At 38.2% G+C, this 16,287-nt stretch overlaps 1 protein-coding gene across 4 annotated transcripts in view; it reads right to left on the minus strand.

Moving 5' to 3' along the window:
- Nucleotides 1-10,705, minus strand: part of zgc:171482 (zinc finger protein) — a 50,575-nt gene extending 39,870 nt beyond the window's left edge. For all 4 annotated transcript variants that reach the window (XR_003411746.2, XR_003411743.2, XR_003411750.2 and 1 more), the window contains exon 1: nucleotides 10,371-10,705. The gene's annotated coding sequence lies outside the window, so the exon portion shown is untranslated. The remainder of the gene's footprint in view (nucleotides 1-10,370) is intronic.
- Between the last annotated feature and the right edge of the window lie 5,582 nt (nucleotides 10,706-16,287).

The following is a 16,287-nucleotide window of genomic DNA, read 5'->3' on the forward strand; positions in this document are numbered from 1 at the left end:
AAATTACTGTATGTGCTGTGTGGAGTCAAAATAAATTATTTTCAGGGATATGCGTAAGGGTAAAAAAAATCTTACTTCATTTCCATTCATCAAACACATTCACTTTAATTAATAAAAATGGAAAGTGTTCAGAGACTTAAAGGTCTTATGTACACTTGAGGATTGAGAATTATGCTGATGTCTCACTAATTCACCAATGTTGAACTTGGAGGAAACTATGTGTTGAACCACAGGGTGGAAAGTCTGATAAAAGTCTGACACTACCAGCTACTAGCCTATTTCACCTGTAATGGTCCTATAATCTGCTGGCCATGGGAGAAACAAGCATGAGTAATGCTTGCTACATGGGGACCAGGCAGACAGGTCCAGAGATGATTAGCAATGGTTAGGTTAGAGGAATCAAACCCTGTTCATGTTCAGCAAGAACATGAAGTTACTGTCTGTTTCTGAATGTCCTCAACATGACACACAAGAACAGTAGGTTGTGGGATGAACAGCCATTATTTAATTGACCTTATGTGGAACTAATGGGGAACATTGTTGTCAGCTTGCTGATGTGGTAGCTCTGGCAAGGCAAACACTTCCACGTAAGATTAATTAGGCAGTGGCACTCTGCCACCTGCACCACCATATCCAAACCAATATTTGAGTTTACTGTTGAAGAGGCAGTCATTAGAGGTTGATGGAAATGAGATGAGAAGAATATTAGATCATCATGTAGTTGGGACAGTCAGTATTGCATCATCATCATTAAAAGTATTAAAAGGTTTTGTTTTTATCCCCTACTTTAATAATAGGCTGGTTTCTTTTTAACATCGCCCATTTTTTAAATGTAATTTAATTTATCATCCTTATTGCATAACCTCTTTCAATAATTCTGATGACAAGAAGACTGATTCATGCAATCAGATGGAAAGAAAACTGCTTATATTTTTGCTCAAGGAATCACCACATGGGGCTCAGAACTGAGAGAACAGAAAAAGGTCAACTTTAGTTCACTTGGCTGATGTGCTTTATATAGAGTGACACTGACTGCTTGCATCAGTATTCAGTAGGCTCAAATCTATTTTTTAAGATGAATTTTCACAGCATGTCTTTTCCCCATAGATGTGATGAAAGAGTATCCAGCCTTGGGCACATGTGTGGAAAAATGCACATGTGGTAAAGTCTGCTTTTGAAAAAACATCAATTTATTATTATTAAACTTTTGCATGTACTTTCAAAGTTTTTGCCAGAGCCATCCTGAACCTTAAGACTTTAAGTTATTTGAAAGTTTGGCAACTCCAAATGTCCATGTTGTAGTAAGATTTGTATGATTAATATATGCTTAGCTGATTTGCATGCATCTAAATGGGCAGTGCACTTCCATCATGGTTCAAAGATGAAAGCTTTTGAAGTGCTAAATGATTATGCATAAACTTGCTATTACATGTTCAGCCAATACTGAAACCTGACCAGTGTTTTCTTCCTTTCTGGGTGGTACTTTAGAGTATATACTTGTACCTTAAATGTGCTACATTCCACTCTCTTCTGAACCTGAAGGGTTTAATAAGGACAAGATGGACAAAGGTATGCTCTTTTGCTACAGCTGTTGGTGTACTGTCAGCAGTTAATTTAATGTAGGCTTTCGAAGGGTCAAAGGGACAGATACTTCTGGATATCAAATGGACATCACTATGAAGAGTGAGATCTGAACCCCAATGGATATATTTCCAAGTAATAAAGAGGCTGGCATAATAGAGTAGGGTAGAGTGGAGTGTATGTAGTACAGAGCAGAAAAAAAGGACTAAGTTGAACAGTAGGATATTCTTGTACATTCTCTTTCTCTCTTTCTCCCTCTTCTTCTTTCCAGGTCTACTGATATCACTCTAGTAATCAATGAAGGAATATGTTTACTGGTCTCACTATGGCAACATTTTAGATTAAGATTATTATAGCTACAAATGTGTGTGTTTTAGATTAAGCAGTTGTTCAGTGTGTGATCATATTGTAGCACTGCAATGCTAGTACAGGTTGCTCATGTGTGGGCCTTATCTTCATCTGTGATGTGACATCATCCCTCCCTCTGCCATCTGTCTGCATGTGCTCCTGTCTACTCAGTGTGACTGTACAGAGACCACGTCTAAGACAGCTCACTGTAATGCTCTTCTGGCTGACACAAATCTAGTCAGGCTGTCCCCACACTATGTGCAATGAATGTCGAAAACATGAGTATATTCCTTCCCTCGTGTTCCTTTGCTGTCTCCCCTCCCTCCACATGACTATTTCTTAGACCTGCTCATGGAGTGCTCTCCACTCTCTGTCAGGCTGTAAAATAAAGAATTTCTGTGTAATAAAGAACAGTATTGTACAGTATCAGGGCTCTGTGTGGGATAGAGAGGAGCAGGGAAGTCTGAGGTAGATGCAGGTGAAGGATAAAGAGAGCAGCCTGACCATCATGGTGCTGGCAGTTTTAATTACAGATGAGGTTTTCCCAGAGAATTCTCTCTTCAGAGGGGTCAGCATTCACAGAGAAACACACGAGAGTAAGATGGCTCTGATTCATCTGCTTGCTCTGCAGATGGGCTCTTTACACTACCTCCAACCCCTCACCCGACAATACAGTGCTTAAATGTAAAAAGGTTCAATCCTCTGGGATTATGGCAGCATTTCTGCCCCTTCTCATTGTACCCAAGTCCGAGGTCTGTTCATAGTAGAGTTCTATTTTACTTTTTCACTTGAGCTCAGCAGTGACCCTTGACTGAAAGCTGAAACCTTCTCTTGCAGAGTCCATGAAACACCTGCTGCTACAAACTTTCACTGGATATGATAAGACCATCATCTGTCAATTTGGCCCAAACAGCAGAAGCAGGCCTAAATATAAAATGCTGAACTGAGCAAGGTATTATTGTACAGTATAATGAGTGCATGAAATATGAGTTGGAGCTTAGGTTAAAGCCAGTTGGTTAAGATCACTACTGAGAGCTATTATAATATCTATCCCATTTAACAGTACCATGTAATCTGATCATCAGCAATTACAAGGTTCCATGCTCCTTTATTAAGGACCCAAATTATAATAACACTATTGGAGTGGGCTTCTGAGAAAAAAATATGTCAGCATATCTGCCATGTGTATCCACTTCTGCAGTGAAACTGATTGCGATAGTTGAGTACAAAAAGCATGTGTGCAAGCAGCATTGGCCTTGGCAATCCAGAGCTTCTGAGGATCCCTCCGCTTGCACAGCCTTCAAGTACTGTATTCCATCAAAACGTCACAGCCCTAAAAAGTTGATGAGCACTTATTTGGCCGGGCTGCCTGGGTGAGGGAGGCATTAAAAATACATCTGCTAGAAGGCGAATGAGATCTGCGCGTCTATGCTCCTTTCACCCCTCCTTTCTTCTCTTGCCATGCCGTGGAAAAGAGCAGCTTTATGAATGTCTTCCGCAGTCTTTCACCTGGCTGCCTCTGTAAATGCTGCCTCTGGGATTCGGCCCACGGGTTGTTCTGTGACTGGGGCAGCAACTCTGGATGGGGTGAGTGTTCTCAGTACACCTGGATACTGCACAGTGCCATGGGAAGGTGTTGAGTGCTTTGATGGTTCTTCGAGGCAATGTAATGCCTTAAGTTCAGGAGAAACTTTCCAGAGAGAGCAGGTGCCTCAGGGTCAGCTTTTTCATGAATGAGGGGCAGGTCATTCTGCCTGAGACCCTATATGCCCTCAAATGCCCTCCTGGCACATGGTTCAGTCATAATCTGCTCCAAGACAACAACAGAATAGCTGCAGCCCAGCCTTTTATGTGATCTATTTTGCTAGCATCATTCTGCTACCTGACTACCACACAATGCACCTACAATTAAGAATGTTACAAATTCCATACTTTGATAACCACAGGAAGCAGCTGCATTTTTAAATTGAATAAAACACTAACTATTTTGCCAACAGAACACTGTTAAGAGATGAAAACTACCGCTTGTTTTACGATGAAGTCTAAGGTATACTCAGAGGGCTGTGAGTTACTAAAAAGTAAGAGAAGGCAAAATACAAAAACGCCTTTAATTTTGCTCTAGAGTAACATTACCACAAAGGTATGCCATTATGAGATGTAAATGTGTATGGTTTCTGAGGAATAGAAGACATTTCAACTATACCACTGCTCTCTGGAATGCATGACAAATCCATGTACTTAACAAAAACACAATGGCTCTAAAAAGCAGATTCATCAACTGTTCATTTGTTTAATAATTGCATTAAAAATATCCCTCAAAAAATGTACAGCATTTACATTTCCCCCTTGTAATGCAAATTTGAAAAGTCAATAGTACAAGGCTCTAAAATGTCATTGTGCTATGATAATTATTTGTACTGAATTGTTAAAAATACCCATTTTGGTCATGCATGGTGTGAGGGGGTGTGGGACAGTGATCACAAATCATATCCAAAGCTCATTTCTGGTTCATAGCATCTGCAATGAGTTACTCAGGATAGATGGGACACATTTTAACAATGATCAGAATGTAATACCAAGGGTTGCACTTACACTGAAAGCTCTCTGGGGCTGTTTTTAAAGAGGCATGCTGATTTTCACTGGGTCTTATTTATGTTGCTTTACCTTTTCTTGGAATCAGCCAACACTACAAAAATCACTTCCGTTTCCACTGGAATGCCACAGCCATTTCTTTACGATTCCCTGCACAGTCTATTTATTTGAACCTGTCAGTGATGCCATCCAGTCACTATGCTAATGCAATCTGTATATTCTCACTACTTGTCTGATAAAGTGCTGCATTAATTAAGACCTTGAGAGTGCTGCAGCCATGGCTATCATTTCAGACTAATGGGTCATAATTTGCACCTTCATGACATGTGGAAGGGCCTATAAGGATATCCTGTCTCTTAAGAATATGGGCCAAAACTGCATTTGAGTCATGCATGAAGTAAATTGGTAAAGGCTGATTAATAAAACTGGTTGCACTGAATCACTAAGGGCCTGGCTTTCTCAGAACACTAAAGAGGGCTGTTCACTTAGCTGTACCGAAAAATACGATTCACCTCAATATGTCTGCTGTTTGCTAACTATTAAGAAATTAAGAAAAAAGTGATCATGTAGACACCTATGCTCATTCACTTTTGTTTTCAATTTCTGTGGCCCTGTGTATCTGTTTTGATTTATTTTAAGTGACCATTTTACATTAAATTCTTATTCATGCCCATGACCTATACACAGCATAAATTCAGCCCCTTCAAAGAGCATACTATAGTGTCTGGATAAAAATGAGTCTAAAACATGAGCTGCTGTAAAGCTTGTGCCTATAAAGTAGCTCTGTTATTGTAATGCAGGGCGTTTTACTTTGCTCACTGCTCTTGTGTCTTTACCTTATGATTTCATCATGTGCTGCCAGCATTCCTTGCAAGGCTCTCAGCTGAGCCTGATGAATTCTGAGCCAAGATGAAAGATGAGGATGACAGGGAACTAAAGGCACCTGAGCTGATCACATGACTCACGCTTACAGAAAACAACGTGTCAACCCCATTCACCAGTAGAGGTCCAGGTGCCTCTCCAGCCATTTGTCTTCTCAGAGACATGGAGCTCAGAAGTGTAATGTACTATGGCTTAACTCACTGCTTGTACTTGTGTTCAGTTTTGGGCATAGTGGAAAGACAGTTCCTACCATCTTTTTTTTTTTTTTTTTTTTTTTTTTTTTGCTTTTGCTAAATGTGGCATACAACTTATATCAACAATTCCGAGGACTTAGAAAGACAGATAATTTACCACACTTTCAACACGACTATCTCTGCATGCTAACCCTGGAACAGCTGCATCTTTTCTATATTAGATTCGTGCATTCTTCTTTTCCTGTTTATTCCCTAAGGCTAGTTTTTAAATTTTAGCACAATATTTGTACTTCAGCCAAAGTATTATACATAGCAAGTTTCAATTAATTAATACCAAAGGTTTTCTCACACAAAACCAGTATGCAGAAAGTATCCAGTCAGTAGGTGCAGAATACATAAATTTGCAGAATATACAAATATTGATTTTACTACTTCTCAATAACTAGTAAAGACATAGTGTTATAGTCTGTTATAGCTATAAATCACTGCTCTCTTATTTCTCTCTTGCTTTTTCTTTCTATCTTTGTTCTCTCTCTCTCTCTCTCTCTCTCTCGCTCTCTCTCTCGCCCTCTCTCTCTCGCTCTCTCTCTCTCTCTCTCACACACACACACACAGACGCACACACATGCACGCACGCACACACACACACACACGCACACACACACACACACACACACACACACACACACACACACACACACACACACACCCTTGAACAAAATGAAAACATTTTTTGCATTTTGACAGTTAAAGACTTTGGTTTTCACACAAACCAAATGCCCTCCACTTGACCTCAACATTTTTATATTTTAATCTGTTATAATATACTGCTCATTAAGACTGCATAATACTTTAAATTGACCCCTCTAGTGAATATGTTCATCAAATACAATTTATTATTTCAAGACACTATTTAACTTTAAATGTCACATAAATGTCATAAATGCAGCCAAACATGGCTACAAGTAGCCTGAGATTCAGTGAAGAATTTCACTGAGCAATTTCTTAACATTTCTGATTTTAACATGGATACCATGAAATGACATTGTTTGCCTAACCTTTCAATTACTGGGTTCTCGTGATTTAATTTCTTGCTTTTCTTCCTTTCAAAACCACAGTTGCATAGGTGGGTGTCAGTGACTATAGGACACCAGAACATTTTTTCTTCCTGTTTTCAGAAATAATTCTGAGGAGTCCCATAGGGCAGAACCAGCACTGGCCCATGAGGTGCCAGTTTTAACAATATAAAGGAAAGATAATATATCTGACAATCTCATCACCCCCACCTCCAAAAGCTTCCACTTTACCAGAAGGAGCAACACCCTAAGAATCAAATTAACTTTCAATAAGAACTTTCTGGACAAAAAAAGGAGCACATTTTCTGCTCTGCAAGCAAATGAATTGTTTCCAGGTAGTGATGAATATGACTTTGAGGGAAGTTTCCATGGAGATAACCTGTGCTTCTGTGCATGCAAAGAGTGAACATATGGCATTCTTCACAGCAGAGCATATCATTAAGTAATTCATAGTGTGAAGCACCATAACGTTTCCAGCCAAGAGCATCCTTCATGGTAGAAGGATGCCATGGTTAGCACAGGAAGCCATGCTCAGTGGAGCCAGGGCTGGGGATGAATATAAAATCCCCTGTCCAAGTGCAATGGTCTTGCCAGTCAGATGTATAGCACAAGATACACAGCCAAGCACTAACTGAAGCTGAAGAACAGAAGAGATATATAGTGCAAAAGAAAGACAGAGAGAGAAAGAGAGAGATGTTTATAACTATAAACAAAAAGCAACTCAAGTCTTACAGTCTTTTTACTGTTCTGTAAAAAAAAATCAGTTGTCTATACTTAATCAGTAGAGAATAAGTAAGGCAGCGAATAAGGTGGACAATGAAACATTTTTGCATATAGTAGAAGTGAAGGCAGCAGTTGTTTCCAGTTTTTTTGATACAGTTCAGATACTGACACAAAGCAAGTAATCATGGCAGAAAGGGAAATTCAATAGCTGTCTAATAAGGTCAAACATGTGACATAAATGGTGTTAGACATATATGTATTGGAATGTGTGATAGCTAGACCACAACTAAATATAGGATGAGGACAGCAGAATGTGGCATCTTCTGACATGCCAATGAAGAATAGGGAACAGAATTAAAAACAAAATGTTACTTTGCCACAGGGTAACCATCTATCAGATACAGCTCATAAGATCATAGTTAAGCTTATTCCTGTCATAAGCTTCTGATGTACAGTGCACACAATTGTATACATGCATGCACACACACACACACACACACACACACACACACACACACACACACACACACACACACACCTGCACCTTCACCCAAAACAAACAGAATTTGGCTTCTTTGAAAGCTTGGAGTAATCAATAGACAGTCATCTAAAAAATAAACCAGTCAAACTCAATCGTGTCTGCTTGTCCTTAATTGACTCAAAGCTTTATAGAATTTGGCATACTAATATTTATGCAGGATTTTGGTTTGAATGTATGAATATTGTAATAAAGTGAAACATTATACTGAACAGTATTATTAATATATATTATCCTTATTATTAACATCATTTAATATAGATCTTAGTTGGATATTATGTATTTTATTATGAAGGAATAATGTCTTTTTTATAACATAACTATAGCTATTTTAAACTAAAGGTTAGCACACTCTTTTCAAATTACTGTTGTCACAATATGTTATTATGCAATAAAACGTGATAATCATGCAATAAAACATGATTTTCTGCATCGGAAAGTTAATCATTCTACACACTCTCAAACACAAATTAACAAAAGTTATATGACTGAAACGTTATAGGGAAAATATATGCCATATGAAATATTTACAAATGTGCTTGATACAGTTAGGCACTCTAACAACTTCAAGCATCATCACATATGTTCTGTTAACAGTGTAATTGGTGTATTTGAACATTTTTGGGACAAAATATCATTACACTGATATAAATCACCATCTGCATCAGTATCTAGGATCTTATCAAGGTTAGAAAAGGAATTAATGAGTTCCACAAAAGGTTACAGTATGCTATTTACGAAGGATGTTCAGTTAGGTTATTGCTGCCTGTTGCCATGGAATCTTGAAGGAGTGATGAAACTACACTATGGTCAGAGAGGCAGATGCAATTCCAAATGAACCACAATTCTAATCCCTTTACACTTCTCCAAAAACAAAGACCAAGTATCAGAGGTATGGAACATTTTATAAGTCTGCATATGAAGGAAAACCAAAGAATCTAATGATTATATCTGGCAAATGGGCTGTAACAAAATCTGCATTATCTTTTGATACCATGTGCTTGTGTGCAGGAGAAGAGACAGCATATAGCATCCCTCACAGCATCCATAATCAGTAATGCATAGCGCGAAGTACCATAAACTTTCCAGCCAAGAGCATCCCTCACGGCTGAAGGATGCCATGCACAGAGAGCCGTGTTCAGTGGAGCCAGGGATGTAGATGAATATATAATCCCCTGTCCAAACCTAATAGTCTTGCCAGTCAGATGTACTGCATAAGACACATAGCCAAGCCTTAACTGAACTATAGATGAGACACACAACAAATCCAAAAGAGAAGCACAGTGAGTCATGACTGTAGATGAAAACATCAACTTGTATTCTTTGGTGAAAGCATAAATACTTTTAATGTGAACTAACAAAGGTCAACCTGACAGACAAAGGTAACCATGCAACCAAAGACATAAGGCCAAATCACACACCTTTTCTCTTGTACAAAGCAAATGGATATTACATAATGGAGGAAAAATACTTGGCTATATGATCTGTGTATGTTGTTCTTAGGCTGTGTGTCCCCCACTTATGAGAACAATGATGACAATTACAATCACATCATTAACTCTGTAGCAGTCATTATTTTTCTCAGTTAGATATTTCAACAGTTGGCTGGTGGAATAAATTATTCTAATCCACTGTAAAGATTGGCAAAAAAACTTCTGCAGTTGATTCATAGTTTCTTGCTGATAGAAAAATGTATGACTAAGACTGTGATTTTCATAATTTATTAAAATGCAGCATAGTGTGGGACGACTGCCCCCCCACCCCCACACCCACCCAACAATTCCTGCTCCCACTACTCATATAATGTGTTAGATTTGGTGATGTGAACATACATTATGATGCTGGGTGAGAAATTGTACTGATGTTTTGATTAGGTGGAATGTAAAATTCTTTAAACGTTTATTTTTAGGAGTTCTTAAAAACATTACGAGGTTTAGCACTTTTAATAGTGCAATGCTCAAGCTTTTCTGTGTTGTCTTCTAAAGTCCTTTCTTTATTAACTGTTAATGGTGACTGCCAGACCACTTTACATTAACACTTCAAAACATTTACTTCGCAATAGAATTACCAATGTTACACTGGTAGCATTGTTTTGTCAACAGTAGTCATCTCAATGGCCGCGAAGCGCTGCCTTTTTATAAATAAAGCTCAGATTTGACATTTACGTTACATTTACGCTACATTTAAGTAAACTTGATGAACTCGCTTCTGGTTTAGTCATTTCCTGCACTAACCACAGACGAAAACAGTTGATAGTGTAGTTGCTGTTAATACTTGCTGAACATTTTTGTGAAACATGTTCTGTGGTATTTATCGTTGAGATATAATCAGCGGTTAATCCATTGAGAATGAGCCAGGCATTTATTTCAAAAGCCAGTTGCTGCAGTGTGAGAGAAGTCCTACTCTCGAGAGAAACGTGCGCACGTCTTTACTCACCTTCCGCTACGATGTTGTCTCTGCTATAATGCGATGGCTCAAATCCCCAAAGGTAGTCATCCGCTGGAGTTTGTGAAATTGCACGTGTACCCGGCAAACTTTCGGTTCGTTGCTGATGCAACTCTATTCTAAGGTACCGTTCATTCTCCTGCTTTGCGCTCAAGATGCTACAAGTATAGCGTAGCTGTTAGAGAGCACGCGGAAGAAAATGGTGAATGGGCCACAGAAATTTTCACCTCAACAGCATAAATTCCATTTGATCCACTTTAACAGAGTAACAGCCTGAGTCGTTCGCAGCAATGTCATCGGCTGAGCGAAAGTGAGCGGGCAAGTCAAATAAGGAGGGCGTTACACTCACGTCAGGGGACACCACGGGTGTAGTGGGATTCAACGAGCGCTGCTGCCTACATGGCACGCACACGCAGGTGTCATCTTATATATATATAAGAAAAACGAATGTTAATGATACTCCATGCGCATTTGATAGCAAAACCGTGTGGTTTACAGGTATAATGAGCTTATAGAGATATAATTGCCGCCATCTATTGTCCTATTTAAAATCTGTAGTGTACAGAAAATCATCAAAATCATCATGAAGTAGTTTATTTAACCGTATTGATTTTACTGTGGTCTTAGAGACCATTCATTATATCTTTCTTCCATTAATAATGTTTGTTATTAATTCACTACAAGACCAACCACATGCATTTAGAAAGCAAATTACCATTTTTACCCTAAATTTCTTAAAATAAAAATCATACTATATACAAAATGGTTCAACTATTGTTCATGTTTTGTACACTACTAGACTATTGTTGATTCTTTGTAAGAAATAAATTAGAAATGAAACAATATTTATGAGAACAAGATAAGATTGCACATTTGCTCACAAATGATTATTAATTATAAAATGGCTTATGTGATGTAGCACATGACATTAACCCAATTTCTTGTCTTGAACAAAATCTGAATTATAATCACCTCAGAATGAATGACATTTCTCTAAATCTATTTTCCTGCATTCAGAACCTATTAACTTGTGTTATGAATTACAATTGCTCATAAAACTGTCACATTTTCTCTCATGTAGAAAGCGTCCCATTGAACAACAATAAAAATGGCCTATTACATGCTTTCTGCAAATGTGACAGCCACTATTGTCGAGGATCCAAATACTTCCAGTTCAACACAGTGTGAATGCCAGAGGATCTCAAAGAAACCAGAGGAAGCCAATTCATCAGAATGTCAGAGGAGCAGGCCTGTGAATCTGGGCTGCCAGTTTGCATTTGACACTATACTTGCATGTAGTGTGCATCTTGGCTGAGGTACTCATTTTTCAGTTGTGCCATATATTTCCCTGAATAGTGCATATTTACACTCAAAAGGCATAGGCCTACAGTATTTATCATACAATACATAATAGGCTTGATGTATCACACCAATATTAAAATGGGAAGACGGGTCCATCCCTGCCGGGTTGTACAGGTTATATGAAATCTACAGAGTAGTTGAATCTGCTCAATAAACAGTGTAACAAATGTACAGCTGGAAAGAGGTGTTATGAGCACAAGCAATCATTTGCATGTGATGACATTTGCATTAACCATGGCATGTGATCCTGTGTAAATTCAGAAGAGAGGATGTTTCCTGTATGTGTTTGATTAGGAGGCTGTTCCTCCTAGTAGTTCTAGTTTCCACTGGCAGACCCCTGTAGGCTGATTGAAGGTCATCAAAGTGTAAAAGCTGATAAAAGAGCTACAGAAGTAGGTGTATACTCTTATAAGGGCTATATGCACATCCCTTTTCTGAGTATTACAAAACTCCTCCCTCAGTCCTCAGTTGGATATGGATATTTTCCTTTGTACCGATGTCCTTGGCATACATTTGCAGGTGCATCTAAATTGACGGTGCAGCAGTGAGGCAGAGGCCCGCTCATGTGACTGTGCCATGGGAGAGGACTGCAGGTGGAGGGCACCATGCCTGGTTCAGTGGCAGAAATCTGACGACAGCTGCTCTGCACAGGTGCTGCCAAGTAATGACCTGCTGCTGCGCTGAGGTCAAACAGTACTTCTCTGAGATCTGCCCAGATCTGACCTCCTAGCTTCCTAAAGCCAAATGCACCAGGAGAATGCCCAACTCATTATGCTGAAAGAGGAGAGAGAGAGAGAGAGAGAGAGAGAGAGAGAGAGAGAGAGAGAGAGAGAGAGAGAGAGAGAGAGAGAGGAAAATAGACAGAGAAAAAGCTGCTATTCAGCCCTCCAAAAGACTATCCAGGAGGAACTGGGCTTAATGGCATCTCTTTTCTAGCCCCAGGGCTGAGTCACAGCACTAGCTGTCAAATGCCAGATCGATTTTCAGTTGCAGCAATTTTGCCAGTGGAACAGATATTAAAATGCTGAGGCATAACTGTCTAATATGGTTTAGCTGGAGTGGCCTCGGAAAGAGGTATTCTGTGTTTTTCTTTTTCTCAAAAGTAAAGGAACTGCTCCTCCCTCGTTTGCTCTTGCACTTAGATTTTCTTGTCACTGCCTGTCAGTTAGAGGTGAATGGATGATACACACTGCTCTCTATGCTTGGGTTTTTCTCATTTAGGTTTCTACATTCTTATTTTGATTTGGCTATGTCAATTGTAAAATGCTTGCAAAAATGATCTAAAATTCAGAAGTCCTTGATGTGTTCAGAAATTTAAGTCATGGCTAAGTGCCTTTAATAAATGCATATCTATTCCTAGGGTTCAGGTTTTGGTATTCCTATGCTGAGGTTTTCTAGATTCTTATTTTCATGTAAATCTTTGTTTAATGACTGAAAACTCAAATAGACTTCTGCCAGTGGCATATTAATCAGGAAAAGCAATAGAAAAACTTATCAAAAGTTGCTGAAACAGTATGGATACATTTCACAATGTGCTTGATTTGTGCTGAAAATTCACTGCAGATCTAAGGCTGTTGCATTTAGCTGTGATGGCTGTTCGAATTTACAGCTCTCAATAACATAATTGGTGGCAAGCATTCAGCATGATACCCTTTAATGCAATGAAGCTTGTAAATCACCTGTCCATGTGTTGATATGTTTGAAGACTAGGTTTTGCTGTAGTAATTTGGGACACCCATCAATATAAAGTACATTTTATCAGGTTGTTTAATTAAACAAAGCTGTATGGAGGAACAATGAACTTGACTGATGAACTCTTTTTTTTTATTTTAATATTCTGACTTTGCTGAATTATTATGCACACACATAATCCAGTTCCAAATGAAGTCAATATTCTCAGAGCCACTGTAAATTGCAATTGCCTTATCAATGTTAGTTACTGAATGTGACGTTGTTGTAAATCTATTGTCTGCAAATGTCTTTCTGTGTATATTAAATATGCAATGCTATTGTGGGAATTTTGTAATTAGATTTATAAAATGAGAACTGCGTACTTGTTGACATTGTTATATGGAAAGACTTTAGACTTAAGACTATTACGTATTTAACGTAATAGCTATGCATCTGTAAGTCAGGAAAGTGCATGCATTCGTTATGATTTAAGGTTGTATTTATTTTAATCTATTCTACATAGGCATGTCCTGCCATCTAGTGGCCTCTTTATGTTTCAGTAAATACGGTGTTGCAATGGTTGACATTTTCTATTTTAACACTTTCTTTGAAATATTAGTTTTAAAAGACAGGAATAATCTATCATTTAAGATAAGGGGCAGAACGTACAAATATACAGGTATTATACTTGACCCTTATGCCTGTAATACAGTGGAAGTGAACCAGAATGAAAGTGTTATGTAATGGAAGTACACTTAAAATAATGTAGTCAGTTAAATGCTGGGATCAGACTATACGAATTCAGTCCGATTTTGACACAAATGTGTCGTAGCCGATAAACTCCAGCGGCGGGAACGAGGAGCTGGTCATGTGTGCCACAGTCAACTGGGACGCCCCACGACCCCCTGACGAAAGGTCTAACATGTCTGAATTATTTTTATTTTCTTGAACAGTTTGTCAAATTCTTCGAAGTGTTCCTAGCCAAGACTGACAATTTCTTAACCATCCTCCCCTACAACCTGAGCTCGTACAAGGACGTGAACGATAATTTGTCGGCGTCAGACATGTAGTGTTGCCACTCTACTGACCAAGACACGGCAAGAATTTCTGCCACTATGTTCACGTAATCTGACATAGTGACCATCGTAAAAGACGAAATATCAAGGAGTCTTATCCCGGACTTGAAAGTAGTGAGCAAATATATTAGTGTGGTACGCAAATGTAGTTAAGATAATACTAAGGTCTGTAATTTCATACATACTTTCAGGGACTTCGTGGTCGGTAAATCCGTAACGCTAATGGCCACTAGATGGAACTGGAGCGCTTTCCAAAAAACTATTCTCAGTTTTAGACTTTTCTTATACTAAGTCGTGTGGCCTTAAGAAAATATATATATATATATATATATATATATATATATATATATATATATATATATATATATATATATATATATATATATATATATATATATATATATATATATATAGACACACACACACACAACTGCAATCTAGCATTTGTCATTACAATTTTATATATAAAAAGTTAAACAAGTCATTACAGTTCTATATTCATTTGCAGATCTACAGATTTCCACATAAAATTGCAGTGGTTTGTTTAACTTGCATGATTTATCGTGTTAATGAGTCCAAGTCATTATGCAAAAAAAATTTTTTGTTTTTTTTTGTTAATGTTTGTTAATCTATTGATTTTCTGATTAACCATTTTTAAATGAGTCTAAAACAAAATCTAAATGATTCACCTTATGGCTACTGAAGAACTAATGAAGCGTTTTTATTAAATGGTTGCCGTGACCCCATAAAGTTGTAAGAGGCGATGTAGAGGATTGCTGTTCCTGAGTAAAGATCAAACTCATTGCTTGGGGAACACAGCTCTGAGCTGCCCAGTGTCACAGTCAAAGCTTTCTGCAGCAATACCTAAATGATGAGCAGACAGATTTGGCACCCACACATACACATGTAATACACAAACTTACAATATGGCAATTCTGCCAGAGAAAAAAAATATATTTGGAGGCATGTTAGACATTCCCAATCATCCAGGAGTAGACTGACTGCAAAACCAGACTATGCAGCAATACGAAAGTTATAATAGAAGGAAATGCATGGAGTTCTTCATCTCAAATTAGTTTTCCCAAGTGTGTAAAGTACACACTTTTAAATAAAAAACATAATACAATGATTGTGCAGTTGGAGAAAAGCAGAAATATTTAAGAGGAGTCTTTGAGGGCCATGTCTCTAGCTATCTGTACTCTTCATGTTGCCATGGACACTTCTGACCCAATCCCAACACCCTCTTCCTCTAGCCAGAGTATAATTGCATTAGTGGGTTTGGGAGAGATCTGTGTCTGCTGGGACATTCAGGAATTGCTTGTGAAGCCCGTGGGGGTATGAGTAACTGGCTCTGAATACTACGGCAGGATGCTGTACAGTTTGTTTGGTAACGCAATCAAGCTTGATGACCTGTGAGAACTAAGAATGTTACCCTCTTAATTCCACATCCATGATTTCTTTTGACAATTTCATTTTGTAAGGATTTAATTGCACAGGGATAACTGACAACATAGAAATTATTTTTCTTCTCCTCTCTATGTCTGCTCCTTGTACAGTAAGCTGCACATACAGTAAAGTGTGGGTTGTGTGTCCCAGCTGAACAGACTATGGTACGGACATTACGTGTCTATGGCATGGTTAAGCAGTTATGTCCCAAGGGAATTCACTGAAAGAAATTATTGAAGTTTATTTTTTAAATATGTTTTATTATCATACTCTAAAAGACTCAGAATTATCATTAGTGTTATTAAAAATCTTTAACTTGAAAAAGTCAAAGGCAGTGGTGTGGTGGGGGGTTT

Source organism: Electrophorus electricus, chromosome 11 (genome assembly GCF_013358815.1).
Source record: "Electrophorus electricus isolate fEleEle1 chromosome 11, fEleEle1.pri, whole genome shotgun sequence".
In the NCBI taxonomy this organism is placed as follows: domain Eukaryota; kingdom Metazoa; phylum Chordata; class Actinopteri; order Gymnotiformes; family Gymnotidae; genus Electrophorus; species Electrophorus electricus.